The sequence below is a fragment of the Antechinus flavipes genome, chromosome 1 (genome assembly GCF_016432865.1).
Source record: "Antechinus flavipes isolate AdamAnt ecotype Samford, QLD, Australia chromosome 1, AdamAnt_v2, whole genome shotgun sequence".
Lineage (NCBI taxonomy): Eukaryota > Metazoa > Chordata > Mammalia > Dasyuromorphia > Dasyuridae > Antechinus > Antechinus flavipes.
In genome coordinates, this window is record NC_067398.1 from 34,370,300 (window position 1) to 34,386,533 (window position 16,234).

A 16,234-nucleotide genomic window follows, 5' to 3' on the forward strand; every position below is an offset into this window, starting at 1 on the left:
GATCACTAGGTGATTTTTATTTTTTATTTAACTCTGTAACATAATAATCATAGCTAACATTTAATTAGTACTTTAAAGTTTGCGAAGTGTTTTTTACATGTTAATTTACATGATCCTCAGAATTTTGGGAAGTAGGTGCCATTATGGGGCAGCTACATGGTGCACCTGAGCTGGAGTCAGGAAGATTCTTCTTCCTGAGTTATAAAATAGCCTCTGACACTTTTTAACTTTATTACCTTGGACAAGTCACTTAATCCTATGTATCTCAGTTTGCCATATGGCAAACTACTCTGGTATTTTTGCTAAGAAAATCTCAAATACATTCACAAAGAGTTGGGAAATGACTTAATAAGATGCCATTATTACCCACATTTTGTAGATGAGGAAACTGAAGCACACAGAGATTAAGCGTTTTGACCAGAACCATTTATACAACTAGTATCTGTCTGAGGTAGGATTTGTCTTAACTAACTCCAAGTTTCATGATCCATCCACTGTTCACCTGACTGCTAACGTTGGAAATCATGAATATTTTATGACCCTAAGGAACTACCTCTCAACAATTACAATAGGGATTTTCTTTCCCAAAGCTTCTTGTCAGAAGCACACCAAGCAAGCAGTTTATCTGAAAAAAATGGGCCAATTTTAGTGAACAATAAACTCAACAGGAGGCAACATGAGCTCAGATTTGGGACTGCCATATTGTACTGTTTTCTCCTGCCTACCTTCAATTTCCAGTTAAATGCTACCTTCTGCAAGAAGCCTTTCTCAATCCCCTTTAATGTGAGTAATTTTCCTGTTTATCTCTCATTTAATCTGCCTATATCTTATTTGTATATAGTTATTTGAATGTTTGTGTACAGTCATTTGTATGTGGTCTATATGCTCCAGGAAAACAGAGATTATCTTGTCTTTTTTATATCCTTGGTGTTTAGTACAATATCTGATTGACACACAGTAGGTATTTAATAACTTAGTAACATTATAGATGCTGTTTAATGTAAGGTGATACCCTGTATATGGAAAGAGAGGCTAGAATTACATTGTATCACACAGACTGAGAATTTATATGATTAACTGAACTTTCCCATTTACCACCGAATGTTTTGGAACAAAAAAGACCTAGAAGGGATGTCCCATTGATGACATCTAAGACCAGTTTTTTGTTTTCAATAGCAGAGGACCTTCCTCTTAGCTGTAACATTTTATGTCAGTGACTAAGTCACCCGTTAATCAGGGAATCTCACCAGTGCTGTTATTACCAAATAGCGTACTTTCATATAATTTGTTAACCATGGTGGAATCCACCGGGACAAAGTGTTCATCTGGGTACCTGGCTACGATGACTCTGGATGACAATCCCTTGCCTGAGCTTCAAGTAGCAACACTAACCTGCTCTCTATTTTCACATTTAATTTTCCATTTGACATTGCTATTCCATACCCTTTCTGGAGTCGTGCCTCCATTTCGCAGTGGTCACAGGAGACATTTCTTAATTGTTTCTGAATGAGGAGCAGAGGCTTTTAATTATCTTTCATTGCACGAACACATACTGGGCACAATCCAAGTATAATGTGGTCTGACTTTTTTTTTCCTTGTTGGCACTGTAGGGTTTGGGGGAATCAAAACAAGAGTCCAGAAAAGCAATATTCTTTGAACCTGCAGAACAAGTTTAGCTAGAATGTCAAAGGCTTCTCCTGGCACATGTTTATATGACGTACTCATTGGTACGAGAGGAGGATCTTTCAAATGATAGAGCACAGTAGGCATTATACATTCTACATTAACAAGGATATATTTTTATATTGTGTTCTTTCTTTTCGTGGTTTTTTCTTGAATCTACCATCCATTTGGATTAGTCTCCTACTTCTTCCTTTGACCTGGGAAGAGCGATGTGAATACAAAGCACTCACAGTTTTGTAACCAAACCACTATATCCATTCGTTATTCCTCTCCCCCTACTTTTTTTTTTCTGAAAGCATGATTTCTCATCTGGCTTTAATATTCCACAGTCATGTAGGTAAGAGAAAACTCTAAGACTTGGCAAACAGATCCAGAGTACAGCAGCTTTCCTGAGTAACATGAAATGTTTCATAATTCCAAGAGAGAGGGATTTTTTAAACATCATAGAAAATGGTCATCTCATTTTGTTTTTTTTAATTAAATTTTATTTTTCCAACTAAGCACTTATTTTTTCTCTTTACCCTATGAACAACATAAGAAAAGAAAAATTCTTAATGCAAATATAATTAGCAAAAGCACAAAAATCCCACACTGGTCATGTCCAAGCTGTACAGACCTTAGTGGGTATTCAAAGTACATCATGACATCTCTGGCTTTACTGTGGTCCTCCTGATTCGTGCTATGCACAGCACTGATGAGAGATCTAATGGCTTTTCAAATGTTCTTTTAAAAGTTATTTCATTGTATAAAGTGTAGAAAGTCTTGTTCGGCTCATTTCCCTCTGCAGCAGTCTATAGGTCTATTCCAGTTTCTACTAAAATAGTCCATTTCCTCATTTCTTATTGCATAATAATATACCAATGATTTTCATTTTGTTTCTAGATAATTACATCATATTGAGGGCTCCCCCTTCTCTTTTTTTCATGGCCAGACTATTTAATACTGAACCTAACAGCAATCATGCTGGCTCCTTTGTATACGTGATCTACATGAAATTTAAACAGCATGATATTAAAGACCATTTAAAAGACCATAAAATGATTTAAGGACCATGATATTAGAGAATATTAGAAATGTTGTTTTTAACATTATTAGAAACAAAAGTTAGAGGAATCAAGTTGAGTAAGGTAGTAGACAGACACCTGTAATCTCTGCTTCTAGGGAAGGATGAGGTTGATGGATAGCTAGAATTCAGGAGTTCAGAGTTGAGACACTGTCAATCAGATGTACTCATTAAGTCTGATACAGCAAATCCTCAGGAACTGCGGGGGTAAGACACTGCCTAAAGTGGGGTGACTGGCTTCAGACAGAAAAATGGAGTTGATACTATACTGTTCAACACTGGGACTGAGTGGTTGTAACACTCCTAGCCCAGGAAAGATAGGAAGACTTAGGCTATAAAATAAATACAAAAATAAAATCATCTGAATCCAATGTTTGGTCTCCATCATCTTGTACCATACAGACCCTTTATTTATGACACTCCATTGGCCTTTATAATTTACTAGCTTCTGGAATTGGTTACCTGCTCAAGGGTATACCTATGTCTTTTCCTCTAACCTAGACTGCCCCTAGAGGGACCTGTCTCTTTTCTAACCTTTCAATGTCAAGCACAGCACTTTATATAGTGGTAGTGCTTCACAAATAATTTGTTGATGGATATCCAAAGACTCAAAATTACAAAAAATTCTAGGAAGAAATTCTCAGATTCTTTTCAAAGAAAAACCATCTAGTCTAGGGATGCCCAAATGAATAAGTCCCCCAAGTTTCAAGAATTCTTTGGGGGCAGGGCAGCCATCTTGGTAGAATGATCCTGAATATCAGATTTTGGAGGTGATGAAGTGAGCAGAGAAGAAAGGATTGTTAGAGCCAGATTCTCTATTGAGAATTTTTTTTTTTTTTTTTAGAGATGAGGAGACTCAAGACCACAATGTGCCTTGAACAGCCTCTCCCAGCTCACTCTTCAGTAAGATGAGGTTCACATAGGAGCTCTTTCCATGAGACCAGTTATGGTTGTCAGCATATTTGTTTGGTACAGACTATATTCAAAATAACTAGCATACAGTGCCTTAAATTTATCAAAGGCCACCTTAGAGATCACTGAGGAATTTATAAATGAGGAAACTGTGGCCCGCAGACATTAGATAATTTGTCCAGGTTCATTCAGCAACTGAGTGTTAGAAGCAAAATTTAAAGTCTGGTCTTCCTCACCCATGTCCAGTGCTAGAAATAATAACTGACTTATGAAAGGGGGGGGGGGGAGTAGGGACAGAACAACAGGGTAAAAAAATCCACTTTTTTCAACTTTATTTCTTATTAAAAAATAAAACATTGCACTTAGAAAAATTAATTACTCTCCTAAGGTTTACAGTATATGTGAAAGTAGAATTCTCTTACTCCTCCAAGGTTCTGACATCAATGCACAGAATAAACCCACATTTCATCCAGTTCCCACTTAAAAGTAATTTTTCAATCTGCTTAAAATAAATGCTCTAAAAAAGCACCCGAGAAAAAGTAACTCTCACAATTCTCTCCCTTTTTCCCTTCTTCTCTCTTCTCTCTCTCCCTCATCTGTTTGCAAACTCTGCCTGACACATTTCCATCTTGTTGTTACAAAGCACTTCACTTTGTACTTGGCAGAGCTACTAGATGTCCTGATTTTTCTATTTCTGTTATGACAGTTCTTTGCATTTGAGACCATCAGCAATAGAGTTCTGCAATTGAAGTAACAAGATATAGCAGGAGATCTCCAGCAACTGCTTCTCAGACTGTTCATAAATAACATGTGAACAGAGCTTTCACATGGGCATAAGAAAAAGGGGTTGGTTCTCTAACCACTTTGTCTAAGATTATTCTGGGGAAAAAAAATCAAACCCAAACATTAATTACATCTGGATATGTTTAAATGCCATTAAAATATGCACTGTGTGAACTACGGGGGATTCATGTTACTTCCAAAAATGGAGTCTGTGCTATGGGTTTCTAACGCCATCTCAAAGGAGGGTGGTTTCCTTCTCCACACAGAGCAAACACTCTGGCACACTCCAAACACAACTTTTCAGAGTTATATTTCACCTGCACAAATGGAAAATACCTTAACAGATAATATCAGGATTTTACCCATGAGCTGTTTCAAGGAGAGAAAGAAGAGGACATCCAGAAATGGGCCACAAGGGCTCTGACTAGCTTTCTATTTGAAAGTATCTAAGTCGGTGGTGTGCCAAGACAAACAAAGTCCCAAGCAGAGGGATGGTGTGGAGATCCTATTTCAATAACTAAGCATGTCAGGAGGCAGTGCACCTCAGAGCAACCAAAGAGGGAGAGAGGAATAGAACCATGGATATCCCGGGAACACTTGGAGGTTTAATGGACTTTATACAATAACAACTGCACTAAGAAATGGAAAAGGGTATACAAGTAACAAGATTTGAATATTAAATTCATGGAAGATAAGGATGGGACCTATTTAACCTGAATTGAACAAGGATGGGCTCTTATAAGGAAATGAAAAGATATTTTATTCTTATCGTATCTTAAATTTATTTCTTGAGCTATATGGTCTTTTGGCTTGTAGTCTTTTGATAAATGCCAAGAAAGACATGATTTTGTTGAGAAAAAAGATGAAATATTTTAGGTTTTTTGGTCTTTTGTATATTTATGAGAAGATGCAGTCAATGGCTCAGCAGAGAGAGCACTGGGTCTGGAGTCAGGAAGACTTCAGTTCAAATTCATTCTCAGGCACTTCCTAACTGTATGACTCTGGGCAAGTTCTTTAACCACTTGCTGTCTAACAAAATATATGTACTGGAAAATGAAATGGCAAGCCATTCCAGGATCTTTGCCATGAAAATTCCCAAATGAAGGTTTAGATGTGACTGAAATGACTGGACAACAACATTTATGAGAACTCAAAAATACGTAAATACAATCTGGGTTGACATAAATGGTCTTTTACCAAAGAAAAAAATGTGTTATTACTGAATTTGGTATTAATAGGAAAAGCCACAAAGGCTCCCAATTTCTAAACAACTTTAAACTTTTAAAGTCCCAAGGGAAATACCTGATCTTTTAAAAAAAATGAAGGGATTTTGACTGTAGGATTTTTTTGGTCTCTTCAGTATTCCAAAACTAAAATTTAATCATTGATATGTGATCTCAGAAGATTGGGAATAAATTGGGTTCTTTTGGTATTTCAGAATGAAGTTTTCATTTAATTGATTTTACAACAGAAGGAATCAAACTGATTAGTTTTTATAGCATTAAGAAAATGAACAAAATGATGGGATTGCATTTTAAAATAATTTATTTTCATTCTGCAGTTAAAAGGGAAATTCACTTCTTTTTGATTAATATTTTGACTAGGACAGGGACTGATGCATTTGGAATTGTGCCACTAGAACTGTAATATATTATTGAATATCTGTAATTGGGCATAATGGAATCTCACCTGGATGACTGAATTCATCTCAATGCATTCACCTACTTATTAGACTATAAATTCTGTAAATTTTCTAATACAATGTTTCTTTAAATGGATGTTAGCAAATATATCTTTCAAAAGGAAGTTCGGATGTGATCATGGAGATTTAGATTCCCCAAACCAAACATTTGGCTCCTGCACAGATTACCCAGCAGTCTCCCCTTCAGTGTTCTTTATACATACAAATTCTGTTCTTCAAATAATTTTCCTTCCTTCCTTCCTTCCTTCCCCCCTCCCTCCCTCTTTTTCTTCCCCTCTTCTTCCTTCCTTCCTTCCTTCCTTCCTTCCTTCCTTCCTTCCTTCCTTCCTTCCTTCCTTCCTTCCTTCCTTCCTTCCTTCCTTCCGCCTTTCCCTACCTCCCTTCCTTCCTTCTTTCCCTCCCTCCCTTCCTTCCTTCTTCCCTACAATTTTATAGAAAATCAGAATGTCACAACTCAGGTAAAAACAATGAAGAGAAAATGTAAAGGAATTTGTGCATATCTATTGAGGAGGCTCAGAAAGTGTCCATGGTCTCACCTTTTAGTTCATTAAAGAAAAACACATCCTGGTATTCCTTCATGTACTGTGTAGACCAAGATTCATCCAAGAAGAGAAGACACCCACTTAACGTCATCTACCTGCATCTCAGGATTGGACTTTCAGCCCACGAGGCTGCTGGCTGTGATAAGCTGGATGGTGTAGTGCAGAGGGTTCTCCAGCCCAATTCAGGTCAGTACTGTATAAGAGTCTTCACTCATCTCTACATCTCCTCTTTACAGTAGATTCAGAGAGTCCTCACCATAAGAAATGGTAGAGATGATGAGCAGCTAGTCTAGCAGGTCAATGGGAATCCCTTGGGGGGACTCTGGTAGCCGTTCCCCTGGATTCTGGTAATGCTGCAGTTGATGACCAGGATGAGTATGGGGCCCATGTTGCTCTCCAGTGCCCAATTGAAAAAAGAGAAGCTCTTGATGTCAAGCATATAGACGTCATTAATGAACAGTACCCCCGGAATGATCTTTGCTTTGTCTTCTCCCCACTTGACCGCCTTAGAGTTGATCTGCTCCTGTACCTCTGACTTGATCTCCTCCCATGTCACCTGAGAAGAGTGCCAGGAACCCCCATGTGAGTGAGTTGATACATCGATCTCATGGAGAGACACCATGTGCACAACCTTCTTTCTCTTTTGAACTTCCCCATCTGGGCACTGAACAAACTTGGTCTGGGAGTCCATGGCATCCTAGTCCAGGCAAGGGTAAATGAGTAACCCAGTTTTGACATCTTCTTCTTGCATCTTCTCTTAGGTGAGGGATTCCATTGTAGATGGTCTCCATCTCCACTGTCTTCAGTATCACCTTTCACACCTTGGAGTTAGTGTCTGTAGTAGGAGCTTCAATCTGGATCTCTATCACCTCCTTTTCAATGAATTTTTATTTCCTTCTTTATTCAGACAATAGTAGATCTGTAGAAGGCTTGGGCTAGAGCCTCTGTCTTGCTCACCTCCAAAGAGAAAATTTAGCTGCCCTGTACCAGGCTGCCCAGCAATGGGCACCACCTAGCCAGCCATGTTTCCTTCCTAGATCACCTCTAATACCCCAGCAGTAGCCCACCAGGCAGCAAGCTGCCCCACCATTTCCTGGAACACCTGATTTGGCTCCAGAAAATCATCCTACTCTAAGTCTTGGATGAGGGAGTGAGCATCTCACATCATGTCCCACATCTTAGGGCAGTTACTGCTGTGGTTGCCATGTAGTGCTCCTCCTTCTCTTCCTTTTACCAGAACTGGTATAGAAGAGTCCCAGAAAGCAAGTTCTCTCCATCTAAAAGGATTCAGGAAGCTGCCTGGGGTGCTGAGAAGTTAACCAATGTGCACAGACTCACAAAGTCAATCCATGTCTCAGAGAATCCTGGAACCCAGGATTACTGACTCTTGGACCAAACTTCTTTCTCTTTCATGTTGCCATTCTATTTCTTAGCTTTGATTTCTAGACTTCGTGACATAAAAGTAACCCTTTTCTAATTTGTGAAAAACATTCTATCATCTCTAAAAGCATCAATATTTTCTAGAAAGTGAAGCCTTAAGTTTATTTCTCTAAAACCCTTGCAAAAATCATAGTTTTCTGCATCTGTCTTTTCTTTCATCAGATACAAACAAACCACTGAGAACAGAACAGTTGTTGTTTAGTCAGAACTAAAGATACTGAAGGAAGAGAAAGAGGAGAGCCTGAATTGGTCTTTGGCATCTATCAAAAAAGAAGGTATTTTAATTATAGACATGTGTGTATATATATAGAGAGAAACATATATAATACATGTATACATATACATATATATGTGTATATATATATATATATATATATTTATATTTATATTTCTTGGAGAAGTAAACTGTGGAAAATTCTATCCATGAGAGCAATCAGATTGTGCGTGTGTAATGGGTACATATTGCAGAGCACCAGATCCTGATCACTGACATGTATATCAGCCATTCCTAATTACGTCAACAGGTGGGATCATGCAGACATTAAGGTAAACTGTAACCAAAATGACATTTTAATGGAATTCACATACTTCCTTATTGGAGGGTACCACAGAGAAATAGCTGATATGGTCCTTCTCCAACCAAATGGCAGAGTAGAGGTAAAGACTAATGCCATCTCCGAGCTTTCTCCTGCTGGTGCTAACCTGAACCTCTGATGCAAAAATTAATCTCCTTCAGGTTCCTTTGACTGAACCAAATTCAACAACTATGAACTAGATCAGAGTCTGGGTATCAACTACACAGCTCTCAAAGGGAAGTTTGTATCGATGGCTATTTGGAAGGTCCCTCTCTCACTACTGGGGCAGCAAAGTAGAACAGTGGATAGAGTGCCAAAGCTTGAGTCAGGAAGATCTGAGTTCAAATCCAGTCTCAGACACTTACTAACTGTGTCACCTTGAACAAATCATCTCATCCTGTTTGCCTCAGTTTCCTCATCTGTAAAATGGGGATAATAATGGCATCAGCCTCTGAGGATTGTTGGGAGGAACAAATGAGTTAATAGATATAAATGTTATTAGTTACATTATTAAGCATATCTTTTTAACACATTCCATTTGCATTTACAAAATCTGTGTTTTGTGAAGATGACAATGATTATGATAATAATAAAAATATAAAAATAATTATGAAAATAATTATAGTATTTTAAGGTTTGCAACTGCCTGGGAGACAGATACTTTCTTAAAAAAAAAAAAATCATGACCAGGGACAACAGACAATGGACAGAGCACTAGCCCTGAAGTCAGGAGGACCTGAGTTCAAATCTGAACTCAGACATTTAACACTTCCTAGCTATGTGACCCTGGGCAAGTCAGTTAACCCAAATTGCCTCAACAACAACAAAAAAATTATGACTGTTGTCATTATCATTATTCCCAATTCATTCTTCTTTTGGCCCTGACTTTCTGGATTTCAAAACTCTACCTTGGCTCATTCCTCCATTAAAATATAAGTGCCCTATGAAATAGAACTATGGGATTTTTGTTGATTTCTGTATCCCTAGCACTTAGCACAGTGCCTGGCATGGAGCAAATCCTTAATAATGGTTATTTCCATTCTCCCATTTTATAGATAGGGAAACTGAGGCTCAAAGAGGTTAGGATCTTGCTCAAGGTCAACCAGAAGCAACCTCTGAGAGAGAGAGGGATAGAGAAACCTTATCACAGCCCATGGATTAGCCATAATTTTTATTTAGAATAACATATATGTGAATCACTTATTATCATACTTTGCAACATTTCAGAAGGTTGGTATATGGGGTCAGTTGCTCTTCCGAGTCTTCCTTCAGACTCCTAGGACTGAATGAATGATGACAAATTGGAAAAAACAACTGCGTGAAGTTAGGAAATTGTTTCTAGAAAAGCCAGCTAGTGAGACCAAAATCACTGTCATTTGGAATTTTAATGGAATTAAGGGCCTAATTCCACAGCTTGATAAAAAGGTCAGAAATACCTTAAAAAATAAATCGGTGATAACTGAGACCCCCCTGCAGTATGGTGGGTTTGGGGGGACCAAGCCAGAGTGCAGTGTACACAGCCTGATTTTATTTACTCTTGGCAAGCCATGACTTCCTGCTTCTAAGAGGAAAAAAAAGAAATAAAGAAAAGGTTTAAAAAAGCTCATAAAAAGGTTCCAAAGGCTTCTTGGACACCAAATAGCTCTTACAAAACTACATTTTGATGAGCTCCATGTAAATGAATCAGAAACATATGGATTTCATTTCCTTTTTAATACACAGGGGCTTAAGAATGAAGAGGGGGAAAAGTGTTTGGCAAGATGGTTTCTGAGCTCTGGTGAAAATGTTTGAAACTATGTGTTTCAGTCATTGGATGATCCTAAATGGGGGTGGAGGGATGGAGGGAGGATGGCCCAACTCTAATTGTACACCCTTTTTAACCTGGCTCACCACTCACTGATGTGTTGCTGACATGGTTTCAAATCCAAATAAGACAAGAACCAAGTATGTTAAACGCCTTGTTTCTTCTCTTATCATGTGAGTCTTAATTAAGATATTTTATATAGCCAAAACAAAGTACATGGCATTCCCAATGCTGTTAAAATTCACAAGAACAACAGAGCTCATGTAAGCTTTACAGCCCCAAAGAACCTATTAATGGGAATGCAAACCATTTTCCAAAATAATATATGCTCAATCTGCCATGCAACGAGAGGACTAATGATATAGATTTTCACTCATTTGTGGTCACCTACAACTAATTCACTCGAGACTCCAATCTTCCAATCAAAAGTCAAACAAATGTCAGACTGATCCAAAGCCTCACAAACAACAGACTTTCTACTTGTTTCATTCTATTTCTTTCTTTTCCCAGGCATGCATTTTATTAAAGCTTGAGGATGAGGAAAGGGAACAAGGACATAGTTGAGGCAAAGCAGCAGAATGGAGAGAGGAATTTAATTCAACTGAATTCCACAAACATTTATTAAGACCCACTAGATGTCAGACACCAGACTGATTCCTGGAAATACAAAGAGAAAAAAAGAAAATGTCCTTGTCTTCATGAAGCTCATTTTCTACTGGGGAGAGACAATATGAAACCAGATCAGTGAATATAAAATAAACATAAGGTAAATTTTTGGCTGGAAGGGAGATGGACTAAAAAGTGGACGAATTAGGACAATCCTAAATAAGAATTTTAAGAGGCAGAGGTAAAGAGGGAGAGGCAAGAAGGAAAAAACCTGTATAAAGTAGAGGATTGGAGTAAAGAAAGAAATGAGTTCAAATCCTGCCTTTAACTCTTGAAAACTTTATGACTTTGGAAAAAGTCACTTGGTTTCAATGTGACTTAGCAATTATGTGGGATTTGTCTACATAGTCTCACAAGGCTGGCAACTTGACGAATTCCCACACCTGGAGTGAGTCTGCATAAGAAAGAAGCTAGAAATGTCATTAGAGTGAGCTATTTGTACACTCAATCAGTCTACACCTGTTTTAACTTTAGCTAAAACACCAGATTATTTAATTTTACATGTCAGAACGGAGGATGCCTGAATCTAGAAATGGGATTCTCATCCAAGAGAAGAAAAGTTAAACCAAATCCAGGAGAGGAAGCCAAAATTGTTGCTGCTTACATAATTTAGAAAGGCTAACAGGCCACGGCTGCGTGACTGGCAGAAAGGTAAAACAAGTAAGGAAAGAGCAGAAAGACCGGCCCCGTTTCCAAGCAGGTAGTTTGTTTTTTTCCATGATAATCATAAAATCTTTGACCTGTCCTCAAACTGGGAGATGCTCTAATATTCAACTCCTTCATTTCACAGATTGGGGCAGGGGTGAGAAAACAAACAAACTGAATGGCTCACAAAAAAACAACAAATGAATAAATAAATATATTCTTTTTTAGGGCAAATGATTGGTGATATTCAGAGGTGATAAAGGATAAAATTTGCCATTGTTCTAGGTACACAAATATTCTAATCCAATCAAATCCAACAAACATGTGCTAAGCTACTCCTATGTCCCAGGTATTATGCTAAAGGCTGGAGATTCAACTAAACCTAAAGACTTCTGCCCTCAAGGAACTTAAATTCTACATAGAGAGAGGCAAATTAAGTCCAGTCTACCCCTACCAGTTTGTGTGTGTGTGTGTGTGTGTGTGTGTGTGTGTGTCCAGTAAGCTAAAAATGGGGAAAAACAACATATACACAAATAAACAAATGAAAATACAGAAGTAATTTAGAAATAATACAGGAAGGGGATACATTACTACCAGAGGAGGAATTAGGAAAGTTCTTATAAGTGGCAGTATTTGAACTGAGCCTGTAAGGCAGCAGTTCTAAAACTTTTTGCTCTCATGACCCCTTTATGCTCTTAAACATCACTGAGGACTCCCATACCCCATAAAGAGCTTTTGTATATGTGGTCATAATTGTTGATGGTTACTGTATTGGAAACTGAACTCAGAAAATTCCCTGAGAGGGATCTACAGATCTCATTCTGAAGACTAATCCTCTTACAAAAAGTAAGAATACTGAGGGTAAAACCTAAGAAATAAAAGTAAAAATGCTGACATTGAGCAAGATGAGAAAAGATCAGCTCTTGGCCCTCACTCAGAAACTGACCCATTCGTTAGTTAATAGAAGAATCTGTCCCTGCTGTGTTTTTCTGCTCCGCAGAACCAATGTGCTGTGTTTTTATTTTTTTAAAAAAGATGTTTATAATAAGAGTCCCAGAAAGAAAAATATTTAAATCTGAACATGACAGGCCAGGGTTCTGAAGCTTCTCAAACAGCTACAGTCCCCCTTTTCTCCAGCTATTTCAATACCACTTAGTTTTTGAGGGGTAAGACGCTGGATTTTAATTCAGATTTACTCAGAGCAAATTTCTGTAAGTTAATGCTTGGAGAGAGAAACAGAAAAAACTCTTAACTAGAAATATTTCCAGTGAGCAAATTTTTTTTGAGAAAATGATTGTTCCTTCACATACCATCAGGTTAACTATAATAAAGACAAAGTTGACTAAAATGTCACTTTCTTATACATACAAACTAACAGAAAGTATGAACCCCAGCACTTTCACCAGAAATTGCCAGGAAATTAAGTTCACTGCCAAGCAATTGAGTAAAGCAGAAATGCAAAGTCTTGAAAATAATCTTAATTTTGGAGTCTGTCCCATATAATAGATCACATTTGCACAGCATGTTGTAGGTCAGAATCAATTGAAGGAGTGGAAGATGTTTCATTTGACCAGGATAAGATCACTTAGTGCCAAGATAGTTGTCCAAGTATTGGAAAAGGAAAAGGGATTAGCCTTGTCCTGATTTGCCCCAAGGAAAGAAGTCACAAGAGAAGAAAATGTAAACTTAGGGGAAATCTTGGAATGATGTAAATAAATAATTCCCAACAATAAGTGACTGCAAAGTGGAATGCATCTCCTTTAGAAGCAGTGGCTTTCCCTTTACTCCAGCCAATGGCTGGACGATTGCTTGTTAGTATGTTGTAGACACTTTTTTAGAGATGTGTTTGACTGAATGGCAGCAGAGTTTACTATGAACTCCAAATTTCTGTGATTACTTTCCTCACGACCACCCTAGTAGTAGGAAATACTACTGTCTTCATTTTCAAGGTGAGAAAACTAAGGCATAAGTGAGGGCTCATTCCTTAAGGCACCAGAGGAACCAACCAGCTGCCATTCCACATAGAGGCTTCTTTTAAAAAGTCATTAAAGAGGGTCTCCCCAATTCAGTGTATGTTCAGGGTGAACATGGGGGAATCTCCAGGTAGGGGGACCCACTGTTTTTTCCTCCTACTCTGTTACCATGTGGCCATGAGCACAGGCACTGATATTCTTTCTCTGGTGTATTTATTCATTGTTGATCTCATGAGGTTGATGATCAGTGATGGACCAAGCGTGGTTAATGCCTTTTAACCTTCTGAAAGCACTTCTCAGAGATCTAGTCACTCTAGTCTCTTTCAGTCTTTTGCTAACCACAACAGCTCAGAGCTGAAGATCTAGCCTAATTGTGGCAGCTGGACACTATAAAATCATTTTTATTCTTACAAAAACTCTAGATGGAAGATGTCATTATTATCCCCATTTTACACATAAGGAAAGTGAGATCGAGAGTGTTAAGTGACTTAGGATCACACATCTAGAAAGTATTTGAAGCTATATTTGAACTCAGGTTTTCATGATTCCAGATGGCAGCATTCTAACCCTAGCTGCCCCCATTTCTGAAATGTTCATTTTACAAATCATGCAAACTCAGAAATTAAAAAACTTTAACTTGATTTCTTTGGTGAAAAAATAGAGTCTGAAAGTCAAACATGAATTAACAAAATATGGGGTTATTGCATTTTTTTTGGTCTAGGTGAGGAAAAATCATGTGGATTTCCAATGGAGGTTATGTCTTCGCTGATTCTTAAAGATGACCAGCAGAAATTTTGAAAGGAATGATGTTGCCAGAATTCATGGGTTCTTGTCTTTGCTAATAAATATTTAACTACATTCTGGGGTTGACTTTGTAAACAAAAAATCTGGTCCTCCCTCCTCCTCGGGCCCATCCTCTGGTTTCTGCCAGAATCCCTCCTCCACATGGATCAAGTTTCCATTCAGTTTTTCTTTCTAGTTTTTCATCTGTTCTGCTCTTCTAAAATCAGTCATAATTGTGAAGATTTGGGACTGAAGGCAAAAGAACAGACTTTGGAGTCAGGGAAAGTTGGTTCAAATCCTCTCTCTAATGATCACACTAGTGATGGCAAGACATTCCATCCTCCAGGAGTCTTAATTTCGTCTCTGGGGTTAGAGCAGACAGCCTCTCAGCCTTCCAGATCTAGACCCAGATCATGGGAACAATTTGCTATTTCTTCCCTTAACGGTTACTGAAGAGTAGCACAAATAGCTATATTCTTTTAAAGGATATCTTAAAGGATCTCATTTTAGAAAAGAGAAATATCTATCACAGGAATAGACTAAATGGCCAAGATGTTTTAAGGATTTATTTAAAGAGCCCAAATGGTATCCAGGAGAGAAAGGAAGGCTTACAATCAGGAAAATCCAAGCTTTGTCTCTAATATGTAGGATCTTAGGATCCTGGGCAAATTTTTTAACCCCGTAGTGCCTGATGCAATTCTCTTAGGAAGGAAAACTTAGAAGGAGTTGCCAATCTGCATCCAAAGCTTCCTAAAAAGAGGATTTCAAAAGAAAATAATGATTTCAAAAATTATTCACAAGTATTCATCAAGAAGGGGAGGAAAAAAGCAACTCCAAACTATGGCATTTTGCCTAAAAAATGGTACAAATCTGGAGCCAACCTTTGATTTAGGGATCACTGGGAGAAAAGAGGTTATGCAGCAGGAACCTGTATGCAGTAAGTGAACATGTTGTTTAGCTTCGTAAGATACACAAATACCGTATTTGGAAAACAGGTTCTCAGCATAAGGTAAATTGTTTCTAATACTGGATAAACCAAGATGTGATTGCTATGGAATCGAGCTGCTGAGCCCAACATTACTTGGCACAGGATATACATTCTTAGTCAACTGAATCAATCAACAAGTATTTACAAGAGAGGGCTGAGAGCTAAGGTGAATTTTTAATTTTCATGGACGTTTACCCATCAAGTTGGCGTTACTACATATGGTCATTACTGTGTCTGATTATTTGCTACTCACAGCCTCAACTATAGGAATCTGGCAACATTTTGTTCCTATTTCTGAACTAAAGAATCTTGAAGATCTGTTCACCACTTGATTTATCAACAATATAATGGGTACTATGGTGGATGATATGGTGAATAAAACATAAAAATATGATTCTTGAGCTTGATCATTTTTATTGTAGCTTTACCTTTAAGACCACCAGGTTTTGCTATATGACTCTATTCCATGACTTCTAGAATCCTGGGACCTTCCAGCTACCTGGTAAATGAATTCTTCTCATGTGTTTTCTCTCCTTATTAGAATGTATTTTCAAAGGGCAAGGTATATCACTTTGCTATCTGAATCCCTAGCACTCAAGTCAGTGCTTTTCATATAGTAATAAGCTTTTGAAAAAATGTTTTTCCTTTCTTTTTCCTTCCCTTTTTCTTCCCCTT

General features: G+C 37.9%; 1 protein-coding gene and 1 long non-coding RNA gene across 3 annotated transcripts in view; one reads left to right on the top strand and one right to left on the bottom strand.

Annotated features, from left to right (window-relative positions):
• PDZRN3 (PDZ domain containing ring finger 3) overlaps nucleotides 1-16,234 on the bottom strand; it is a 275,996-nt gene that overhangs the window by 180,874 nt on the left and 78,888 nt on the right. The gene's annotated exons all lie outside the window — the stretch shown is intronic.
• On the top strand, nucleotides 581-15,953 carry LOC127551309 (uncharacterized). Its single transcript, XR_007951054.1, has 6 exons — nucleotides 581-5,092; nucleotides 6,579-6,871; nucleotides 7,196-7,267; nucleotides 8,288-8,400; nucleotides 11,015-11,270; nucleotides 14,510-15,953. It is a non-coding gene; the product is annotated as an uncharacterized LOC127551309 (long non-coding RNA).